This window comes from Grampus griseus (genome assembly GCF_964374135.1).
Source record: "Grampus griseus genome assembly, chromosome: 14".
Classification (NCBI taxonomy): Eukaryota; Metazoa; Chordata; class Mammalia; order Artiodactyla; family Delphinidae; genus Grampus; species Grampus griseus.
In genome coordinates, this window is record NC_139008.1 from 64,748,871 (window position 1) to 64,772,296 (window position 23,426).

The 23,426-nt window shown below is 41.0% G+C and overlaps 1 protein-coding gene across 3 annotated transcripts in view; it reads right to left on the reverse strand.

Moving 5' to 3' along the window:
* Positions 1–18,084, reverse strand: part of NCOA6 (nuclear receptor coactivator 6) — a 97,205-nt gene extending 79,121 nt beyond the window's left edge. For all 3 annotated transcript variants that reach the window (XM_082670248.1, XM_082670247.1, XM_082670249.1), the window contains exon 1: positions 17,953–18,084. The gene's annotated coding sequence lies outside the window, so the exon portion shown is untranslated. The remainder of the gene's footprint in view (positions 1–17,952) is intronic.
* Positions 18,085–23,426: the final 5,342 nt, after the last annotated feature.

Genomic DNA, 23,426 nt, shown 5'->3' on the forward strand with positions numbered 1-23,426 from the left:
CTGTGTGCCTAGAGCCTGTGCTCTGCAACAAGAGAAACCACTGCAATGAGAAGCCCGTGCAGCGCAACGAATAGTAGCCTCCGCTCACCACAACTAGAGAAAGCCTGCGCGTAGCAACAAAGACCCAACGCAGCCAAAAATAAATAAAATAAAATAAATAAATTTATATATAAAAAAAATAAGTCCCTCACAGGGACTTCCCTGGTGGCACAGTGGTTAAGACTGTGTGCTCCAATGCAGGGGGCCCGGGTTCAATCCTTGGTCAGGGAACTAGATCTCACATGCATGCCACAACTAAGAGTTCGCATGCCACAACTAAGGAGGCTACCTGCTGCAACTAAGACCTGGCACAACCAAATAGACCTGGCACAACCAAATAAAATCAATCAATCCATCCATCAATCAATAAAATTCCTTAAAAAAAAAGTTCCTCATAATTTCTTTTTTCTTAATTTCTAATCTACTGTTATTTGAATACTTGCAATGGATGCATTTGTTCAACCTCCGTTTACCAACCACCTACTATGTACCAGGCACTCTGCTAAACAGTTTCCTGCTCCTGAAGTTACTATATAAGAAACAAAAAAATTGTGGAAAGGATAATTTAAATAATATTTTCATGAATGCCTAGGTCTGGATATTACACTTATAGTATTTTAAAAATTAAGCTGGGGCTTCCCTGGTGGCACAGTGGTAGGGAGTCCGCCTGCCAATGCAGGGGACACGGGTTCGTGCCCCGGTCCGGGAGGATCCCACATGCCGCGGAGTGGCTGGGGCCGTGGGCCATGGCTGCTGAGCCTGCGTGTCCGGAGCCTGTGCTCCGCAACGGGAGAGGCCACGACAATGAGAGGCACGCGTACCGCAAAAAAAAAAAAAAAAAATTAAGTTGGCCTTTTAACCACATAACCTTAAATGTTTCAGGATAAGGCATTTTTTAAAGTATATTAATAAATAGTTAAATGTGAACTGTGAAAGACAATTTGCTATGGCACAACTTAATTTAAGATCCAATTCCATCCTCCCTACACCCTCTTATAAGATTCTTATAAAACTCTTACATGCTTCCTGTTCCCAAGTCCAGGGTTCCCAACGGAAAATTTATGCAAACCTCCAGCCAAATCATAGAAACTTAGTGCCCTGAAAAGATCAACAAAATGCCTGTCAAGGAGACTGGCATTTCACTACTGTAACAACCCTGGTTTGCTCTTGGTAGGGATAATAGACAATTTAAGAGATTAGGGAATATTAACATTAAATCTTCATTTCAATCCTGACATTTTAGTATAAGAAACAAAAAATAAATCTGTGAAATGCAAAATTTGAAATCCCTAAAACTACTCATGCTAACACAGATATATACAGTTGACCTTTTTTTTTTTTTTCTGCGGTATGCGGGCCTCTCATTGTTGTGGCCTCTCCCGATGCGGAGCACAGGCTCCGGATGCGCAGGCCCAGCGGCCATGGCTCACGGGCCCAGCTGCTCCGCTGCATGTGGGATCTTCCCGGACCGGGACACGAACGCGTGTCCCCTGCATCGGCAGGTGGACTCTCAACCACTGTGCCACCAGGGAAGCCCTACAGTTGAGCTTTGAACAACGTAGGAGTTAGGGGCTCTGACCCCAGAAGCATTCAAAAATTTGAGTATAAGTTTACAGCCAGCCCTCCATATCTGTGGTTTTATATCCATGGATTCGACCAACTGTGGATGTACTGTACTATGTATTTATTGAAAAAAAAAATCTGTGTATAAGTGAATTGGCACAGTCAGACCATGTTGTTCAAGGGTCAACTGTAGTTAATAATTTTAATTGAGTACAATATAAACTAACAGATTAAGTCAGAGGTTCAATGAGAGTTTTCCTATCTTGTTAGATAGCACAGTAAATGGATAAAGTAAAATGTAAAGAAAAACTACTTTATATGTCATGTTCTAACTGTGAACCACCACTTTCTTTCATTCATAATAAAGCTTCAGTCGAAAAACAATGCAGGGGGACTTCCCTGGCAGTCCAATGGCTAAGACTCCGCACTCCCAATGCAGGTGTCACAGGTTCGATCCCTGGTTGGGGAACTAAGATCCTGCATGCTGCACAGAGTGGCAAAAAAAAAAAAAAGGGAATTCCAGTCTTTTAACCCATGCTGTAATATACAAATGACATTGAAAAGCTGACTAAATCCTACAATCTAGGAAGTAATTTTTTAAAAATTTCCTAAATATAACTTGATGAGACCGAGCACCATTAGAGGTCCCTTGGTAATCATCCAGTCCAATACCTGCATGGAACAGACAAAAAAATTAAGGCCCGAGTAAACAATTTGTCCAAAGCTTCTTAGTTGTAGGGAAGTCTTTCATTTTATGTATGACACTTCTTTACAAAAGAAATACTTCATTTTAAAAGCACTAGAAAAGCAGGTTATATAATGATAATGAATGTTGCCTTGCCTGAAGAAAGTGTTGAAGACAACTTGAGAGAACAATGGCTTTTTTTCTCTATTAAGTTTCTAACAAGAAACTTAAATCATGAAATCTGGGCTCTAAATTACAAAAGTCCTTAGGCCATCATTCTAAGAGTCTGCCAGTGTTTCTTCTTCTGCACTGTTTTAACACAGAGTCATCCCTCGGTATCCATGGGGTATTGATTCCAGGACCGCCCTGCAAAACTAAAATCTGCAGATGCTCAAGTCCCTTATATAAAATGCTGTAGTATTTGCATATAACAGCACATCCTACCCATATACTGTAAGTCATCTCTAGATTACCTATAATACCTAACACAATGTAAATGATATGTAAATAGTTGTAAATACAATGTAAATAGTTTCCAAAAACTTGACAAATTCAAGTTTTGCTCTTTGGAACTTTCTGGAATTTTTTGGGGGGGAATGTTTTCAATCCCTGGTTGGTTGAATATGCAGATGAGGAACCCACGGATACAGAGGGTCAGGTGCATTCACAGTTTTGTCAGGCCTTTTTTTTTTTTTTTGCTTTATGCTCTTACAATTGTCACTTTCTTTTAAAATCAAACACTGGAGTCCTCAGATCAGCTTTCAGCTACAGCTAGCCTGTAGCTACCATTTCATCATTATTGATGACCCAGAATACACTTGGCAAACCTGCAGACAGAACTGTTATTAGATGAATACACTATTATTTTCAAACATAGGTAGAGCATCCAAACTGACTTGGAACAACCAGAAAAACATTTTTTCAAAATTCAAGAGAGATTTCTTAAAATAATCTTATCCGTAAATAATGAAGAAGAGATAATTTTTTGATCAGGAGAAGAAATTCAATGGCATAATAAACAGGTTCATTTATATTAAAAAACAAAGAAATAAATTTCTGCCCCAGTTGCAAAAACAAGAAAAACAAAATTAAGGTTAAAAATTAACAAAACAGGGCTTCCCTGGTGGCACAGTGGTTGAGAGTCCGCCTGCCGATGCAGGGGACACGATTTCGTGTCCCGGGTCTGGGAAGATCCCACATGCCGCGGAGCGGCTGGGCCCGTGAGCCATGGCTGCTGACCCTGCGCATCCGGAGCCTGTGCTCTGCAACAGGAGGGGCCGCAACAGTGAGAGGCCCGCGTACCGCAAAAAAAAAAAAAAAAAAAAAAATTAACAAAACAAAAATATAGAAAAAAATTTAGAAGAATTATTAACTTCAGTGGAATGGTGGTGAACAAGACAGGAACCTAGAAATCATAAAGAAAAAGACTGACAGACATGATTAGATATTTAAAATAGTCTATATGTCAAAGAAACCACAAAGTCAAAAGCCAAATGAAAGGCTGGGATAATATACTTGCACAATGTGACAAAAAAGGGGTTAATACCCGAAATACACAAAAGTATCCCCAAACTGATTAAAAAGTAAAAAATTAACAACCCAAGAGAAAAATAAGTTAAAGGATTGGCAAAGATGATTTGCAGAATAGGGAATGCAAATTGGACAATGAATGTACACAATTTATTAATGGTCAGGGAAACGAACATTAAAATAAGAAAACACTTTTCACCCAGCTGATAGGCAAAAACTAAACAGATACCTGTTATCCAGGGCCAGTGGGAATAAGAACTGCAACCACCTTTATGGAAAATAACCTGGCAGTTCATAATATTGAAATAACCCATACTTGGGAATTTATCCTACAGAAGTAAAAGCTTCACTTCTTAAAGATATATGTATAAAAATGTCTACTGTTTGTGATGGGAAAAAAAATTGGAAACAACCTGAATGCCCATTGAGATAAATCTACATAAATGGAGTATTATGCAGCACAAAAAAATGAATTAGATATCTGTTTAATGATATGGAAGAAAACGTATGATACCCTATAAAGTAAAAAACAGAAGTTGTAGTATAATGCATATGGCATCATGAAAATCTTACAAAATAAGACAGAATATGAATCAGTATGTATATTTGTGTTTCTAAGAGCATAGAGAAAAACATGGAAGAATCACATTAGGCTAGTTGGATATGTTGGAGGATGTGAACTGGAGAGGAGGGGATGGTTGGCTTTCTCTTTGTGCACCTCAGATGAGACCCAACTTGTTCAATAAGCCTATACTGCCTTTGTGGTTTGAAAGGAAAATCCTATTTGAGCATTATTTGCAGCAGAAAATGGAATTAAAAAAATCTATAATAGGAATGACAGAAAAAAATAGCTATTTAAAATTGATAAAGAATTGGTATATAAAAGACAGCCAAATGAAACACTCAAGAGGACAAGAAACAAAAATAAATTCCGAGTGCTTCTGGGGTGGGTTTGTAAAACAACTTATGAATTCAGGATTTATCTCCATTTCAAAAAGAAAAATAAGAGAAATCTTTTATTCAAGACCTTTATGTTTCTCAATTTTTGCCTGCTTAGAATGCTTTTTTTAAAAAAAATTAAGTAATTTATTTATTTTTGGCTGCATTGTGTCTTCATTGCTGCACATGGGCTTTCTCTAGCTGTGGTGAGGGGGGTCTACTCTTCGTTGAGGCATGTGGGCTTCTCATTGTGGTGGCTTCTCGTTGTGGAGCATGGGCTCTAGGCGCACGTGTGTCAGTAGCTGTGGCACATGGGTTCAGCAGTTGTGGCTCTCGGGCTCTAGAGCACAGGCTCAGCAGTTGTGGCGCATGGGTTTAGTTGCTCCATGGCAATGTGGGATCTTCCCAGACCAGGGATTGAACCCATGTCCCCCGCATTGGCAGGAGGATTCTTAACCACTGCGCCACCAGGGAAGTCCCTAGAATGATTTTTAAAATAGCAAACATGACTCATCACAAAATTCTGTCAAAGAAATGCCCTCTATTACATATTTGCAATATGTAAGGTTTATTTTTTTTTGTTAAATTACATTTGATTTTAGTTATATTTTGAAACTTGAAATTTATCTTTTATAACAACGCACCATTCTTTATTACACTGTATAAAATTTTAAAATATATAGTACAAACTTGAAAATATCAAATCTACACTGAACAAAGGGTCAAATGATATGAAAAACTGGTTCAAACAAGATTGAAAAATACTCATCATTGATAAAAATTTTAAAAAAAATTGATAGTCACAAAAGAAAAAAATGCAACTTCGCAATGGAGAGATCTGGCAGTCACAACCTTAACCCTTTGATCAAAGTTATCATCAATAGTGGGACAACAAGACATTTATGCACCTCAGGATATGATGCAATGTAAAGAGTATTTATTAAATATTTTTGCCGAAATGTTTAGCTAGAATCTAATCAAGTCTTAAACCTTCCAGTTTAGGGAAATACAACAACAAAAGAACAAGTTAAGGGACTTCCCTGGTGGTCCAGTGGTCAAGACTCCGTGCTCCCAATGCAGGGGGCCTGGGTTTGATCCCTGGTCGGGGAAGTAGATCCCACATGCATGCCTCAATTAAGAGCCCGCATGTAGGGCTTCTCTGGTGGCACAGTGGTTAAGAATCCGCCTGCCAATGCAGGGGACATGGGTTCGAGCCCTGGTCCGGGAAGATCCTACATGCCGCGGAGCAACTAAGCCCGTGCGCCACATCTACTGAGCCTGAGCTCTAGAGCCCGTGAGCCACAACAATGGAACCTGCGTGCCACAACTATTGAAGCCCATGCGCCTAGAGCCCGTGCTCTGCAACAAGAGAAGCCAACACAACAGAAGCCCACGCACCACAAAGGAGAGTAGGTCCCCCTCACCGCAACTAGAGAAAAGCCCACATGCAGCAATGAAGACCCAACACAGCCAAAAATAAGATAAAATAAAAATTAAGGAAAAAAATGGAATTATTAAAAAAAAAAAGAGCCCGCATGTAAACAAAGATCCCACGTGCCGCAACGAAGACCTAACACGGCCATAAATAAATAAAGTTTTAAAAAAGAAAACAATCAGATATATCCAGGATGTGGGACATACAACAAGAAAACTGCTCGGATCTCAACAAATCAGTGCCATGGGGGGAAAAAAGGTGAGGAAGCAGACAAGAAATGAGAATTGTTCTAGGTTTAAAAAAAAAAAGACTACAAAAACAGCAACATACAGATACAATGCATAGTTCTTAATTTGATTCCACTTTGAACCAGGCAGTTATGTCATTATGGAGACAACTGGAGAAACAAATATAGACTTAATGTTAGAAACATTAAGGAATTAATGATAATTTTGTTCAGTATGATAACGGTGTTGTGATAATGTAGGAAAATGTTCTTATTTGTAAGAGATACATGCTACAGTATTTAAAGGCATAATACTATGATGCCAATTTTATTTTTATTTTTTTTAATTTTTAAAAAAATTTTTTGGAGGCCACACCACACGCCATGCAGGATCCTAGCTCCCTGACCCAGGGATCGAACCCACACCCCTGGCATTGGAAGCACCAAGTCCTAACCACTGGACTGCCAGGGAAGTCCAATGTCTTTATTTTTAAAAGGCTTAACATAATAAGTATATAAGTAAGCATATGGCAACATGCTGAATAAGGGTGTTCATTGTACTATTTCTGGTAGTGTGTTTTTGGTATGTTTGGAATTTTTCATAATAAAACATTTAAAATATCAAAACTCTCACAAAACTGTGACACACCACTATTATACTAGAAGAAAAAAATTATAAAATCTAATATTAACAACTGGTAGTTGTTCTACAGAATAACAATATGGCTAAAAAGTGATATCCTTAGACCTAACTGAATTATTTTAGGGAACATACTCTAAGAAAAAAATTAGGGGGGGGCGGTTATAAAAAGGTGTTACAGCAGTATAATTTAGAATTGCAAATCAAAAATAAAAACATACTGGAAATCATACAAATGCCAAATAACCAGAGAGTATTTAAACTTTATTATCTATTCATTAAAAATGTTAACTATATAGACATGTGGAAAAGTATATCAATATAAGGCCAAATGAAAGAAGACTATAAAAAACTATATGAGGGCTTCCCTGGTGGCACAGTGGTTGAGAGTCCGCCTGCCGATGCATGGGACACGGGTTCGTGCCCCGGTCCGGGAAGATCCCACATGCCGCGAAGCGGCTGGGCCCATGAGCCATGGCCGCTGGGCCTGCGCGTCCGGAGCCTGTACTCCGCAACGGGAGAGGCCACAACAGTGAGAGGCCCGCGTAACGCAAAAAAAAAAAAAAAAAAAAAAACTATATGAAAAGACTGTATGCATATGATGACTAGGACGTTATGTGTTTGTCTGTAATATTTAAACATAATTTTAGAAATTTCATAAAAACACATGCTCTTAGAGAAAATATAAGCAATGAAAATATAGAATCAGGAAGAAATGCCTGGGCACAAATAAGGAAAAGCACCTGAGCACTGCTGACCACAATTTGAATGAATATTGACAATTTGAATACAGTCCTATTGTGGACAAAAGTCAACATAACTATCATTTAAAAGACACAGAAAAAGAAGGTATCATTGGCTTGGATAGTACATAATCTTCCTCAATTCTTTCCATTAGTCAGATGTTTTAAAAAGAGATGGAAAAACTGAAAAGCGTTCAGAGAAAAATCAAGAGGTAAAAAATACGATGGAAAATAGGTGATTTTGAAGAAAGATTTGAAAGAAAATGAAGAACAACATGATTATCAATATTTAAATCCATAGAGAGGCTTTTGAATAGAATAGAGATCTTAAAAAGCAGATGTATCTCAATGCCCACAGATGACTGACCAAGAGGCTAGTAAACTCTCATTTGTTGTGGTGTTTTTGTTTTTTACATATGAGGAATATCTTGACGGTCTTGGTGAAAAGTTACTGGCATAGGCAAATGAGGGAGGCTGGGTGTGTTAAATCACTGACCATCTGTTTTTCTTTAGGGTGTCTACTCATCCATGTTCATCTGATCGTAGAATCTTCCTAAAGCTTGCATTAATTATCCAAAGTCTGAATTAGTTATACACCATTTCAAAATTCTGCAGGGCTATACTGCTGCCACACACTACCCACTCAGCAGCATTCAAATATCCTAGATCTGATGTCTAGGACCCAATACAATACTCTGGTTTCATCTCCTCACAACTCCTCAATATACCAGCAAACCAGACTTCTCTATCTCATTTCCTAAACATTCCTTATGCTTTCCTGTGTCCATCATTCCTCTGGTTCTTTTTTCCCTAACTCATTTTGTTGCAATTTTACTCTTCCATTTAATAAGTAAATTTAAATTTAATACTTCTGTATCATGTCACCTGTTTTAAGTTGAACTGTCTCCCCAAAAGATATTTAAAGTACTAACTCCCAGTACCACAGAATGTGACCTGATTTGGAAATAGAATCAGTACAGATGCAATTAGTTAAGATGAGGTAGACCCCCAATCCAATATGACTGGTGCCCTTATAAGAGAGAAATTTGCACACAGAGACAGAGACACAGGTAGAATGCCTGTGACAACAGAGATAGAGACTAGAGTGATGTAGTCGCAAACCAAGAATTGTCAAGAATTGATGGAAGTCTCGTGATTTCCCTGGTGGTACAGTGGTAAGGATCCGTCTGCCAATGCAGGGGACATGGGTTTGAGCCCTGGTCCAGGAAGATCCCACATGCCACAGAGCAACTAAGCCCGTGAGCCACAACTACTGAGCCTGTGCGCCTAGACCCCGTGCTCTGCAACAAGAGAAGCCCTCACACCACAATGAAGAGTAGCTCCCGCTCCCTGCAACTAGAGAAAGCCTGCGCACAGCAACAAAGACCCAACACAGTCAAAAATAAATAAATAAATTTAAAAAGAATTGATGGAAGTCTCAGAGGGAACGTGGCCCTGCTGACACCTCGAATTCAGGTTCTAGCCTCAAGAACTGTGAGAGAATAAATTTTTGTTGTTTTAAGTCACCCAGTTTGTGGTAGTTTGTTATGGCAGCCCTAGGAAACTAATACACCACCTTTTCTAGAAGTCTTCCCTGATTCTCCAAGTAGAAGTGATCTCTCCTGGACTCCCACAGCACGTACTACTTCATTTAAAACACGCTTTCCCCTCTTTTTATGTTCACTTCACTTCCCCAAAGGAATTCGATTCTTGGAAGGTAGAAACTAATCAACTGTATACAGCCCTCCACAGTGGTAGGCAGTCAACATATACTGACTTTTTCTACACAGTTATTCATTCTGATTGTAATGCTTCTGAATGAGTTATCTCCACATAGACTGAAGAGTTAAACATAACCTAAAAGAACTCAGATGAAGGTTCATTTTCTTTAGGAAACATCTCTAAATTCAAATGTACTTATATTAATTATATCAATATATTTCACATCGATATGTGCATGCACGTATATGTACATACTACCGACAGCTAATATCCACAATGGAAAAGAATGTTTACTTAATAAATCCACTATTTAAGGTCCATTGACTTGTCTTATTAAGTTTACTCAAATGCTGGTTTACCTAACATCTTCCTACCTTTACTGGTATTTGGTAGTTAACCAGTGTCTTTGAATTTCTCCAAATGTTTGAATTTTTAAAGTCTGTATCTTACAGAAGGGACACAGAATTACTTCCAAATAACATTTAAAATTACGGCAAGGGACTTAATCTTATGAATAATTTCCCTAAGTAAAATCCAAAACAGGAATCTGATTCACAAATTTGCAACGAGTATTTCTTCCTATGAGAGACTGCTGCTGACTGATCTTTAGAAAATGTACATAAATGGTACTATGGAACTAATATTCAACAGGTTCAGTGTCAGTAAAGCAGCTGGTTACTGGTAACTTGTTGCCTCTTTGCGTATGGGGGGATTTGCAGCTGATTAATGCTGAACACAAAGCTAAATATCTATTTAAAGTATGAATAACCTTTGAATTTGGTGATCATTAATATTATTAAAACTGACATGGTTTTTCTCCCAGCTTTATTGAGATATAACTGACATACAATATTGTGTAGGTTTAAGGTATACAATGAGATGGATACACATATATAGAGAACTGATTATCACAATAAGGTTAGTTAACATATCCATCACATCACATAATTACCATTTTTAGGTGTATGGTGAAAACATTTAAGATCTATTCTTTTAGCAACTTTCAAGTATATAATACAGTACTGTTAACTATAGTCACCATGCTGTACGTTACATCCCCCAAACTTACCCATATTATAACTGAAAGTTTATACCCTTTGACAAACATCTCCCCATTTCCCCCATCTCCCAGCCTCTGACAATCACCATTATTCTATACTACTCTCTGTTTCTATGACTTTTTGGGTTTCTAACTTAGTTAATATTAACTGATTGTTAATATTCTGACACAGAATATACAATTCTTCACAAGTTAAAAAAGATGTGGTTCTGGCCTTTTGCTTTTATAGGGCCTATATATAAAACATAGCTTATCACCAAATTATAAGGCTGCATTTACTACCTTCAACAAAGCCTTAGTACTCCCTTTATGTACACATCTATATATACCTCTAGTCATTTATTAATTAACTCAGCAAATGTTTACTGAGCTCCTGGGCAGCGACCTTAAGTCGTTTTTAGAACACGGTAAGGTAGAAAAAGATTAAATTTTTAGAAATAAATAAATGTGCCAGACAACACAATAAGTAGACACCAGAGCTGAAGGAAGGGAGAGACGGACAGAGACATATAGCCCCAGCCCATAGGAACAAACAATCTAGTGAGGAAGGAGATCGAGTAAACTAGCTCCACATCTCTCCTTTCTCCCCATGCTGCTCCTACACTCCACGACCAGGCTTACTTTCCTAATGTACAGATTTCATTATGTCACCGTATGGCCAAGAACTTTAGATGACTTCCCATTACCTAGTCAAACAATTCCAAACTTCTCAGCCTGGAACTGAAAAGGATTCAAAGCCTTCCATGTATATAGCATGCAGAGACTAAGAATACAGGCTTTGGAATTAGACTGCCTAGACCCAAATTCATTCTCTGTCAATTGTTAGTTCTATTTCTCAGTTTCTTTGTCTATAAAAAGGGGATAAAAATTGGTGCCTATCTCACAGGGCTGTTGGTGAGGATTAAATGAAATGCCACTTATGAAATTCCTGGCACATTATCTGGCAAGTAATACACATGTAAAAAGTGAGAGCTACTGCTATTATTATTGCTGTTGTTCAACCTCCATTTCCAGCCTCAACTTCAACAACAGCCCTGTGACAGTCCTGATCAACAACCAAACTAGACTCTTTACTATCTCCTAAACACCCATCTCTACACTCATGCTTTCACTCAGCCTGTAAAAATACTGTCTCATCTCTAAGTATGAAGATCCTAACCGTTTTTGGCAGTCCTGCTTAAAGGCCACCTCTGAGGTGCCATCCTCTGATACCCCAGCTCCATAACACGTTATATATACACCCCACATGAAATCCTGGGTAGATTACTCCTTGTATTCTGCAAAGTTCTAGCGCAATGTATGTGGTAGGGTTCAATAAATGTTTGACAAGTGAATAAATGCCTATATTTCCTCTCTGTCATCCAAATGCTCTCTTGGAAAATAGCTCCATATCACAAGTAAAAAGATCTCTTCTGTAGTATTTCATAAAGCTGGTCAACTAGTTTTCTCTTCTATTACCAACGTGGCAATTTCTAATACAGTACTCAGCACACAGTAGATGCCTAAATATTCAATGATTTGGATTTCATCTCATCTTTTAATTTCAATTATCAATTTATTCATTATGACCAAGAATGATTCGGCCTTAGAAACAGATTTTAGTTTTTACCTGCTTACAAACTCATTTGTTAATTTCTGGCCATCCTGACAATATCCCAGTATGTCATTTATTGGTTTAGGAGAGGTAATATTTAAAACTTTGGTAAAGTTAGAACCAGAAAATCAAATGCCTATAGGATGATAAAGTAAATGAACAAAGCAAGAGAGTAGTGAGGATTGCAAAGAACTACAGGGAGGAGTTCCATTCCAGCAGATAGTCTAAGGCAGCAGCTAAAATTAAACAGCAACTTGGAAGCATCTCCTGCAACACTTATCTGTCAGCCATTCTGTTTTGACCTGAAAACCAAATTAATTCTACAACTGTGTTGAGCATATTGAGCTTCCACTCTGTGCCTAGAAATCTGAAATGAACAATAATGCTAAACAACAGCTAACATTATTGAACATTTTCTAAATGCCACACTGTTCTACACATTACATGAATTAACTTACTCCTGACAAAAACTCTATTATTCTTATTTTAAAGATAAGGAAACTGAGGCACAAAGAGGTTATACAACTTGTCCAAGGTACACAATGAGCAAGCAGTGGAGCTGGAAACAGGACCTTAGATAGACTTCACCAAAAAAGAGTTCACAATTTGAAAATAAGTGCCATTCAATAAATGGTGCTGGGAAAATTAATTGTACTTAGGAAAAAATGAACTGACCCTACCTCACACCACACACAGGAGTCAATTCCAGATAGAGAGCTAACATAAAAGGCAAAACAGTAGAGATTCAAAAAGATAATATAAAGAATAACTTCAAAATCTTGGGGGCAGAAAAGATAGATAAATTTGACTTTATTAAAATTCAGAACGTCTTTTTTCCCATTTTATTTATTTTTGAATTTTATTTATTTTTCTTATACAGCAGGTTCTTATTAGTTATCCATTTTATACATATTAGTGTACATATGTCAATCCCAATCTCCCAATTCATCCCACCACCACTTTCCCTCCTTGGTGTCCATACGTTTGTTCTCTACATCTGTGTCTCTACTTCTTAACAAAAGACAGCTTAGAGATTTAAAAAGATTAGCAACAAATTGGGAAATGGTATCTGTAATATGTATAACCAAGGAAGGATTAATAATCAGAAAATATAAAGAAATCTTTTGAAAAAGACAACCCAATAGAAAAATGACAAAACAAGCCCCAGCAAGGTCTAAACTGTAAAAACCTGGCACTAACCACAGTTGCCACAGTGGACCCCGAAACAGTAAACCTTGGCATCACTGACCAATATAAAATACTTGGTGGGGGGCTTCCCTGGTGGCACAGTGGTTAAGAATCCACCTGCCAATGCAGGGCACATGGGTTCGAGCCCTGGTGCGGGAAGATCCCACATGCTTCGGAGCAACTAAGCCCGTGCGCCACAACTACTGAGCCTGCGCTCTAGAGCCCGCGAGCCACAACTACTAAGCCCACGTGCCACAACTACTGAAGCCCGCATGCCTAGAGCCCGTGCTCCACAACGAGAAGCCACCGCAATGAGAAGCCCGTGCACCGCGATGAAGAGTAGTCCCCACTCGCTGCAACTAGAGAAAGCCCGTGCGAAGCAACGAAGACCCAATGCAGCCAAAAATATATAAATAAAATAAATTAAAAAATAATAATAAATGTAAATATTTAAATAAATAAATAAATAAAAATAAAATACTCAGGGTTCTACGTCATGCTGCAGATATGCAGAGCATGGGGAACCCAGCCAGAAAGACAGTGTCAAGATGGTTTTTCTTCTCATGTAGGAATTGGATGGTAAATCAGAAGTTTAATGTCCCACATTCAGACACACAGATCAGGAACTGGCAAACATCTTTGGTAAATGGCCAGAAAGTAAATATTTTTCAGTTTTGTGAGTTATATATTCTCTGTCACAACTACTCAAACTCTACCATTGGTACTGTGAAAGCAGCCAAAGACAATATGTAAATCAGTGTGCCTGTGTTGAAATAAAACTTTATTTACATAAATAGGTGGTGGAACAGATTTGACCTATGGGCCATAGTTTGCCAACCCCTGACATTGATAGCTATGATTTTCCTATACTCTAGGAATACTTTCCCAGTCTTTCACTGTTGACACATATGATTTCCTCAAGCAATAAATGACATCACACTTGACAGCTTTGCAATGGTTTCCAAAAGTCTATTATTCTACCAAAAACCATCTTCTCCCTTATTATCTATGACAATTCTTACTCACTTTCCTTTCACCCTTTTTTTTAACCTCTTTGACAGCCACCACCCCAAACTAGGAATCTAAAAAACTCCCCCTCTCTCTCATCACTCACAATGTAATTATATAAATACCTGAAAATTCTAACTCTGTTCAATGCTCACAGCTTCTGCCTTGGTTCAGGCCCTCATTCCCTCATTCCTTCTTCCCTGATCTCCCAGTCTACCCCACCTGCAAAACACATCCATTTACCTCCTAAAAATTAAACCTCATCGTAACTCCCATCGTAACTCTGCTTCTTGAAAGCCTTGAATACCTCTCTAAAAGCTAAGGATTCAGTCCAAATTCCTTAGCAAGGTCTTCCACAACCAGGTTCCAAACAACCTTCCCAGTCTCATCTCCAACCACTCTTTCACACACACACTATACTCCAACCACATTAAATTACATTTCCTGAAAATGCATGCCCTTACCTGAAAGCTCTTCTTTCCAATTCTGCATCCGGCAAACTCCTCTACCCTTCACAACACATCTCAAGTCTCACTAGTTTACAAAGCCATCACTGATTCCTAGAGGAAAGACATGCCTACCTGTGTCCTCAGAACCTATGATAACTCTCCTTTGGCATTTAACATCCTGAACTGCCACTGTTGACTTGTTCACTTCTCTCATGGGACTGAATATCCAAACTGAAAAGACCCTGCCCTGCCTTAAAGACCTTTGACTCCTCAGTCTAGCACAATGGTTGACATAATAGATATCTTGGCACATAGTAAATGTCTGTTGAATGGAAGACATCCTTTGTGGTTCCTTAACCTGGGGTTCATAGATGGGAGTCCACAGACAGAATTCAGGGGCGGGTGGGGAGGGGGTCTGTGAACTTGGATGGGAAAAAAAATTACCTCTTTATTTTCACTAACCTCTAACTGAAAGTTACCATTTTCTTCAAATATGAATGTAGGCAATAAACCATTCTGGTATTAGCAGTATCTGTGCTTCTGCCACAGTAATCACAGGTATCTTTATATCATATTACAGTTATTGCAGATGTCTTAAAGAATTATTTATGTTCATCTGATATAATTATCAGACCCACCACTAGATCTGATTTCTTAATTTGCTGATAAAGAAGTATATCTAGGGCTTCCCTGGTGGCGCAGTGGTTGAGAGTCCGCCTGCTGATGCAGGGGACGCGGGTTCGTGCCCCGGTCCGGGAAGATCCCACATGCCACGGAGCGGCTAGGCCCGTGAGCCATGGCCGTTGAGCCTGCGCGTCTGGAGCCTGTGCTCCGCAACGGGAGAGGCCCAACAGTGAGAGGCTCACATACCGCAAAAAAAGAATCATATCTATATTACTATATCACAATTTGTATATTGTGTTAACTGCATTTCAATATAATTGGTTTCTCTATAACCCAATGTATTTTGTTTTATGCAATTAAAAATATTATTCTGAGAGGGATTCATGAGCTTCGCTAGATGCTAAAGGGGCCCATGGTACAGACAAGATTAGGCCTTCCTGCATTAGAAAGACCCAAAACAAATGAATTGTGTTGCTGTATAAGGGTATTGAACATATATTGAAAATCTTATTGCTATGAACATCCTCATAACCTTTTTGTTGAAAGTCTTTTTTGATTATATGGGAGCCCTGGGACTACTATATCATGACTGAGAACTCTCTCATGGCCATGGGGACTTTGAACTCTTCACTATCATGATCAAACTTCAATTAAAGTTTGATCATGATAGGGACTTCTCTGGTGGTGCAGTGGTTAAGAATCCACCTGCCAATGCAGGGGACACAGGTTTGAGCCCTGGTCCGGGAAGATTCCACATGCCACGGAGCAACTAAACCCGTGTGCTACAACTACTGAGCCTGCGCTCTAGAGCCCACGAGCCACAACTACTGAGCCCGCGCGCCTAGAGCCAGTGCTCCGCAACAAAAGAAGCCACTGCAGTGAGAAGCCCACGCACTGCAAGGAAGAGTAGCCCCCACTCTCCGCAACTAGAGAAAGCCCGCACAACGAAGACCCAATGCAGCCAAAAATAAATAAATTAATTAATTAAAAAAAAGTTTGGTCATGACAGAGATCCTGGGTCTTTACCCTTGCTCACTGTTATTTTTTAAGGCTTTTTGTGTCCCTTTGCTGTACAGCAAACACCTAGAAGAGAAGGAGCATCTCTTAAAACTTTACAAAGTTAGAAGTCAAAGGGATCCTGAAGATAACTTCTTTGCACCAATGGAAGTGAACTAGAAATGATCAAACAGATGGTTACCTATAGTTTCCTGTATCCCCCTCAGTTTCTGTACTGACAAACTCACCATAAAAATAAAATAAATTACTTAATACTTCTTTGCTATACGCTGCCATACTTGACTTCTTAACACTTTTCTCCCACCTGGCAAATTCCTCTAAGGTGTGGTGGTGAATGAGGAGGCAACAGGCCTGAATTCCAGTACTACTTCTGCCATTTACTGGTAAGATCTTGAGAAGTCAACTTTACCTTTTTGGGTCTCAGCGAAAATCACTTACATGATCTGAAATCAATCGTTACATGATCCAAGGACTTTGTAGTTTTTACACATTCACTCCTTTACCATTCTCACCAGCTTCGATAATGCCTTTCTGATGACCTCCCCAGGTGACACTGCTCTTAAAAAACAGTGGGCTGTCCCCTTCCTGGGAAGACACCTTGGGTCACCGCCCACAAATAGCCCTGTCCCTCCTTTTAAAGACACAAACTCCCTAAGTTGATGGAGGCTCTCTCTCTCATCTTGCACACCAGTTCCACTCTGCATCCCTTTTGCTGGCCAGCTCCTGCACCCAAACCTCAATCCCCCTTCTCTTCTTCATCAAAGCCTTACTTTTTTCTTTTGCTCTCGCCAATAAGGAGTGGAGGATCCTGGGGACATATATGTCCTCAGTCCCTTGGAAGTTACACGGACTTGCCCCGCGACTCTGCGGACCACCCCAATCTGATACCCGCCTCAGTACCGAAAGGGCCCCCAATTCTAATCAACCCTTTCACCACCCCCCGCAAAGAACTGTCCCAGCCCTGACAGCCTTAACTCAAATCCCACGCCCCTCCGCACCCTGCCAGCCTGGGGTCCCACGGCCTAACCCAGCTCCAGGTCCTGCACCCCTAACCCCACGGATCCTGACCCCGGTTCCTTTTGGACCCAACGCTCCTTCTCCGCGACCCCGGCCACGACCACACGTCCGGCTCCCGCCAGTTCTTCGGACCTGGAGCGCCACCCTGTGCAGACCTTGACTGGCTCAGCACTCCCTCAGCGCCCCAGACACCGTGTCCCGCACCCTCCCCAACCCTGCCGGACCCACAACTCTCCCCAGCGCCCGCGCTCGCAGGCCCCGGGCCCGCTCCCCAACATGGCGACGGGGACACGAGCGCGGCGGGCGGGGCGGCTCCGGGCCGGGCCCGCACAGGGGCCGTGCTCCACGGCCCGCCGGCGCCATTTTCCCGCGCCGGGCCCGGGCGGCGCCTCCTTCCCGCTGAGCCAGCCGGGCCGGCACCGCAGACGCCCAGCGGGCCCACCCCTTACGGGCCCGCGTCGCCGTCACCTCACCTGAGCGCGGCCCCAGCCCTCCCGGGCGGGCCTCGGAGCACCGGCCCGGGCCGTGCGTGCCCGCGGCCCTCCGTGTGTCCGTCTGTCCGTCCTCGCGTGCGCCCGTCTGTCCGGCCGTCGGCACCCGGCCGCCCGCAGCCCGACCCGGCTGGGCCTCAGGGAGCCGGCGGGGAGGGGGATGGGCCGGACCGGGCCGGGGAGGGAGGGGGAGGGAGGGAGAGAGGGAGGGAGCGCGGGAGAGGGCGGGGCCGACAGGGGCGGGGCCGTGGTCACGTGACCAAACGTCTCCGGGAACGCGGGGCCGCGCGGGGCCGCGCGAGCCAGATCGTGCGCCAGCTCGCATGGGTGCAGAGCTCACAGGCGGGATTCAATGGGTTTGTCTGTCTCCTGGAGCTGTAATATCGCCAGTGGCTGCTGCCCCCACTTTGGAGTCGCTGCACAGCCCTATAGGAGCTCTCTAGCTGAGTGTCCTTGGGCAAGTCAACTCTCCAAGCCTCGGTTTATGCACCTGAGATATGGAGGTAATAATAGTCTTTGCAAAGAGGAAATGAGGGAAAGCATGGAAAGCAGTTGGCAGAGTGCCTGACACATAGTATTTAACGACCTTAATGGTGATAAAGATAACCTTTAGCCTTTATTATTTGCTTATAAGTCCCTCTCTACTTTTCCCCGTCACTGTCACCCTAGAAAGCTCGTGGGTACAGGGGAGTGTGGCCCCCCTCCCCTTTCCCCAAATATCAAGAGGCCTCCCCAGCACTGGGCTTGATGTCTGTCATACAGGCCTGGATTCAGATTTGGCTTTCACACTTGATGGTTGTGCGATTTTCTTTGCCTCAACCTCAGCTTTCTCATCTGTAAAATGGCAGTTAAGGGTATATTACAAGCATCATGTTAGATAGATGAGCAGGTGGATTGTTAGCTGATTACACAGCTCAGACATATTGCTCTCATCTAAGAAAAAGAGTTAGGAGTCCTTTCATTCCACAAATATTTATTGAGTACACACTATGTGCTTCGACTGGTGCAGTAGCCATCTAAGGCCTTTCCACATTCTCCCTGGCTCCCCTCTAATCTGTTCTCCACCCTGCTATCAGAATAATGTTTCTAAGTCAGAAATCTGATCATGTCTCTCCCCTACTTAAAACTGTTTGATGACTCACATTGCTCTTAAGTTAAAGGCCAAATAGATGTCTCACTGTTGCCCTTCCCACATCTCCAGACTTATCTCAGGGCCCTCTTCCCCGCTTTCTGGACTGTAACTACATTGATCTTCACATATTGTACTTCCTTCCTTCTCAGGGCCCTTGCACATGCTGATCCTTCCTCCTGAAATGCTTCCCCCACCACCACCTTAGATAATTTATCAGCCTTCAGATCCCAGCTCAAATATCACTACCCCAAGGACATCTTCCCTGAGGACTCCCCAGGCAGGTTCTTACTTGTCCTCAATAGGACTCACTAGGTTATTGCCTGTCTTCACCATGAGGATGTGGACTCCATTAGGAGGGAAACGTTATCGAATTTGCTTACCCCCGTTTCCTCAGCACATAGCACAGGGTCTGGCACAGAGGAGATGCTCAGTAAATATTTGTTACTTTGCTGGGCCCAAAAGGGCAGAGAAAAATAAAGAGAACCACAGGTGGCCAAAAGGAGGCACCTCAGGCACTTGAGCCCATGAAATTAACATCAAAAGGATTTACAAGAGCCTGGAAAAAATTTTTTAAGCTTTTTCTTTTAACTTTTAAAAAGTGAGGTATAATTTACATACATGAAAATGCAAACCTCTTAAGTGTATACCTAATAAATTTTTACCTACGTTCCTGTGTTACTACCACAGCAGCAGCTGTGGAAAACAGTTTGACGTTTCCTCAAAAAGTTAAATATAGAATTACCATCTGATCCAGAAATCCTGCTTCTGGATATTTACCCCAAAAAAGTAGAAGCAGGGACTTAAACAGATATTTGTACACCCATGTTCATAGCAGCATTATTCACTATAGCCAAAAGGTGGAAGCAGCCCACGTGTCTATCAAATGAATAGATAAATAAAATGTGGCATACACATACAATGGAATATTATTCAGCTTTAAAAAGGAAGGAAATTTTGGCATGTGCTGTAACATGGGTGAACCCTGAAGACATTATGCTTAGTGAAATAAGCCAGTCACAAAAGGACAACTACAATATTATATGAGTCCTCTTACATGAGGTTCCTAGAGTAGTCAACTTCATAGGGACAGAGTAGAATACTGATTGCCAACAGCTGGAGAGAGGGGATAATGGAGAGTTACTCTTTAATGCGTACAGAGTTTCAGTAGGGAAAGATAAAAAACGTTCTGGAAATGGATGGTGGTGATGATTGCACAGAGCTATACACTGAAAAAATAGTTAAATGGCAAAATTTATGTTATATATTTTTTAATCACAATTTTAAAAAATATGCCAGGGCCTAAGCCAATATCCTCATTTTTTTTGCCTTATTATTCATGTCCTTAAACCAAAGGAGGTTTTCCTGGTATTAGCAAGGATGTAGGGAGCTAGCAGCCAGGGGCCCAGTTGGGCACCTAAACATCCCATAGGTGAAAATAGCAGGAGCATAGGTAACATAGATATTTGTTGCCACATGAAGGCAGCAAAGGAACAGAAACAGGCCATGAAATGGCACTAGGTAGAGCACAGTGATTACAAGATTGGGCTCTGAAGTCAAAATCCTCAAGTTCTGAGACCTTGAGCAAATCCAAAGTTCTCGTCATACAAATGAGGGAACTTGGACCAAAAGGAAGAAAAATGACTCATCCTATAGTGTCCAAAGTATTTTTTCCTTTATTTTGTTTGTTTGTAAATCCTTACATGGTTTTTATTTTGTTTTGTGTTCCCAACAGACTATAAGCTCCCCAAAGAAAGTATTTTTGTAATATCATCACCTGTAATATAACTTAACTTTTTTGTGCTGCAGTTGCCTCATCTGCAAGGTGTGGATAAGGGTACCTTACAGATGAGGATTAGAAGATTAAATGAATTAGTAGTGGATTAAATGAATTAGTAGTGGATTAAATGAATTAGTAGATATAAAATGTTTAGAAGAGTGCCTAGCACTTATGATAGCCTCAACAAGCAGCAGACTAATAGAGGCCTCTGAAGAGGTTACCAGGCTATTTCACAAAATGTTTTGAGCAAGAGAAGCAGTCCTAAGACATCAAGGACTATTCTGGATTCAGATATAGATAAAGAAAAAGCAAATCAATTATTCTTTGATGTGAACAATTTGATTGGCATTTATTGAACTTCTATCTTTATATGTTTGTCCAATGGGCTTAAGCTTTGCAGTGATAAGATTGATAGTGAATACTTAAAACCATGTTTTTAAGAACAACATCAAACAGGAAAAAAATGAAGAAAGAATAAAATCACTTAGAGAGCATAACATTCTACTGTCTGTGGGATTCATCACAACAGTGCCAAACGACAAGGCTATCACATTTGGTTAGGCGAATGGTGTCTTGCAGGAGGACATCACTTGTAAATGGGTGCCACTCACCGGTAGACATTGTAATGTGTAACTTTATTATGGTAATTTACCAGTAGATGGCAGTAAAGTGCCTTGTTGTTACAAAATCAGCTCAACAATTTTCAGACAATAGGAAAAAGATTGCTCTTAGGAAGAAAAGATGGAAAAATAGAAATAGAGTGGTAACTACACAATTGAAAAAAATGGAATAGTATCAAGAAATGACCACAAAAAAAGGAGAAGTATTCTTAGGACTTAAAAACCTGATCTCAGGGCTTCCCTGGTGGTGCAGTGGTTAAGAATCCACCTGCCAATTCAGGGGACATGGGTTCAAGCCCTGGCCCAGGAAGATCCCTCATGCTGCGGAGCAACTAAGCCCGTGCACCACAACTACTGAGCCTGTGCTCTAGAGCCCGCGTGCCACAACTACTGAAGCCCACGTGCCTAGAGCCCATTCTCCGCAATAAGAGAAGCCACTGCAATGAGAAGCCCGCACAATGCAACGAAGAGTAGCCCCCGTTCGCCGCAACCAGAGAAAGCCCGTGCACAGCAACGAAGACCCAACGCAGCCAAAAATAAAAAACAAACAAACAAAAAAACCTGATTTCAAAAATATTCTGAAATTTTAAAACTTTTTATTAGAGTATAACATAACGACATGAAAATACACAATTCATAAGTGTAAATCCTGAAGAATTTTCACAAAATGAACACACATGTCCAAACATCCAAATCAAGAAATAGAACATTACCAGCCCCACAAAACCCCTTTGTTCTCCCTTTCCAGTTATTACCCACACCCCTGAAAGTAAATAATATTCTGACGTCTAACTTCATAGATTAGGCTCATTGGGTGTTAAACTTTATATAAACGGAAGCATACAAAATGTGCTCTTTTGAGTCTGGCTTCTTTTGCTCAATTTTGTGTTTTTGAGATTCATCTATATTGTTGCATGTAGTTGTAGTTTGTTCCTTTTCATTGCTTCATATGGTTCATTATCTGAATTTGTCACAATTTATCCATTCTACTGATGATGAGCATTTCAGTTTCCACTTTAGGTCTTTTAAAAAAATTTTGGCTGTGCTGGGTCTTCATTGCCTGGGCTCTTTGTTTCAGGTTTCTCTCTAGTTGTGGCACGTGGGCTTCTCCAGTTGTGGTGCACAGGAACCAGAGCACATGGAGTTCAGTAGTTGCAGTGCACGGGCTTCTCTCTAGTTGCCGCGTGTGGGTTTAGTTGCCCTATGGCACGCGGGATCTTAGTTCCCTGACCAGGGATTGAACCCACGTCCCCTGCATTGGAAGGTGGATTCTTAACAATTGGACCACCAGGGAAGTCCCTAGTTCTTTTTTTTTTTTTTTTTTTTTTTTTTGTGGTACACGGGCCTCTCACTGTTGTGGCCTCTCCCGTTGCGGAGCACAGGCTCCGGATGCGCAGGCCCAGTGGCCATGGCTCACGGGCCTAGCCGCTCCGCGGCATGTGGGATCTTCCCGGACTGGGCACGAACCCGTGTCCCCTGCATCGGCAGGCGGACTCTCAACCACTGCGCCACCAGGGAAGCCCTATTTATATATTTAAGAAGTAAAATGACCCCCAAGATACCCATGTAACCCCCAAAAGCCTGCTGCGTGGAAGGTCCTATAACATCACTTGAAAGACAGCATAGGAGAGTTGGTATGACCACAGGTGTTACTCAAGCACCTAAAGATATCAGGCAAGGATATTCAAAGTTACATTGGAAACCACCCAAATATCCATCAATAGGAAACTGGTTAAACTGTTTAATGACCTATGGATGCATTGTTATAAATAATTAGGTAAATCCATGTATCTTGATATTGACATGGAAAAATGTCCATGTTATACTGGTAAGTAAAAAAAAAAAAAGGATGTTGTAGACACTGTGACCAATATAATCCCATTTTTACTTTTAAATAGAATGATAATATATATCTACAGAAAAAAGT